Raw genomic sequence first — 2,057 nt, forward strand, 5'->3', positions numbered from 1 at the left:
AGGTCTGGCATAAATTAATACTTTACTCTGTATGTAAATGGAAAAGGAGTTCAATGGGACCAAAATATTTTATTTGTGCTATTATTTTTGTATATTATTAATAAATTGATATTTTTTTGTAAAGAAAACTAAACACTTTAAATAAATATAAGTCGATACAGCGCCCTAAGGTTGTTTTTTTAAAACATGTTTTACAGTCTAATTGCACCAAAAATGTCATTTTTATGATCAAAAGAAAAGTGATCGATAATGCTTATCAAAAACTTTTATTTTTTATTTTTAATATACCATTTTGTTTACATACATATTGTTTTTGTATTTGAAATTCTATTTTAGTCAGAATGAAATCAGAAATCTTTATCTGCAGAAAAAACAACATTGTTATTGGGAATTTTGTTTTTGTCTTGTCTGACTGGCTGCATCACTGGCTTTTAACTTTAATTTTTTGTTGTACAATTTTCACTCTATTAGTGTATTAACTTGAGGCTTCATACTGAAATTTAGCATGCTACTTGACCAGTGCATCTCTGTATATTAGTGGTATATTGCACAGATTCTATAAAATAACTTTTGATCTCCTGGGTTATTATGATTTGTCTTTAGTTTAATTAACAGAATATGGATAAATGTATGAGTTTTTGTGTTCTACAGTTATATCTTGTTGATGCTAAAAGGTTGTTGCAAATTTCTTGTTGCTAGTCATTGTCTTGTGGCCTGTCTTTCTGTCCGTCTGTCTGTAATGTGATAGTGATTGGTATATTCTTTTTATTTTTTTATTTTTTTGGAAATCAGTATTTATCTATGTACGGGTGTTGTAATGTATGGATGGAAATTTCAGGTAAAGTGTCAGTCACATCACGTTAATCAGGATATATTGTATGAAAAGATCATGCTTGAATAAGGTCATTTGGATTTGTTACATCATATTAAAAGGTCACATAATATTTATGGACATGGGAGAATATAACATGTTGTTTGAAATTTATACATCATATAAAGTGGTTGCGTATGTACAAGGTCATGTGACGAGGTAGATATAGATAAGAATTATTAAAGAAGGTTCTTTCCCGTATAATAAATAATGTTACATGTTCCATCTAAAGATATGTTATTCTGTCACACTGTATTTGATAACACCTGTTGATACTGAACAATATAGAACGATTAATTTAAAAAGCCATTACAGTGCAACCAGTATGTCCAGATTATTACATGATCGTTTTAACAGTATTTGAAGATTTAATTTTCTTGTGTTTTCAACGTTTTGATACCATATAATTTCACAGCTGTCAAATGTTAAACAGGTGTCTGTAGTGCGAGTGTATGTATATCTGCACATATGTATGTACTGTGTAAAAAGGAAAAAATATAAGGATGTATATGTACCAAAACTATATATGTATCAATAAATATTCACTTGAGATAACTTATTTAACAGTGTTATTCATGGCTCATTTTATATGATTATCATTCTATCTTCGACTTCATGATTAAAATGCTAACTATTATCCTTGATATAGCAAAATAAAACAAAATACTTATGTATATTTTACCAAAATTTTATTTTCATCTTTACTGTAGACATTTAGTTCTTACATTCTGTTTAGAATCAAAACAACAATTTTTTATGGAATTAATTTTTGTTATGTTGATGTAACTCTTTGTGACTCTTTTTGCTCAAAATTGTATGATTATATATTTATTTGATAACATATTTACATAGATGGATTTTCTTAACTTATATAGTATTTAGTTTTGTCTGAGATGTGTTTGGGAGTCTGTTTCTTTTCTTTGAATGAAACCAGGAGTACTTTATGAATTAGAATATGTATGTAATTTAAATGAAAAAAATACATGTAAATGGTAAATTGCAAAAAACAAAACAACAAAAACTCTGTGTTCTTCAAAATTGTCTTACTGTTCTGTGAAATAATACCTTCGTTCATGTTTTGTTACAGACCTTCCAAAGCTCTTTGGAATAAGAAGGTAATATAATCGTAAATTATAATTCATTTTTCACCAGGAGTTAGAACATTGGGACAGTGTCAGGGTGTACT

Source organism: Ruditapes philippinarum, unplaced genomic scaffold (genome assembly GCF_026571515.1).
Source record: "Ruditapes philippinarum isolate M1 unplaced genomic scaffold, ASM2657151v2 ctg6437_1_1_1_1, whole genome shotgun sequence".
Classification (NCBI taxonomy): domain Eukaryota; kingdom Metazoa; phylum Mollusca; class Bivalvia; order Venerida; family Veneridae; genus Ruditapes; species Ruditapes philippinarum.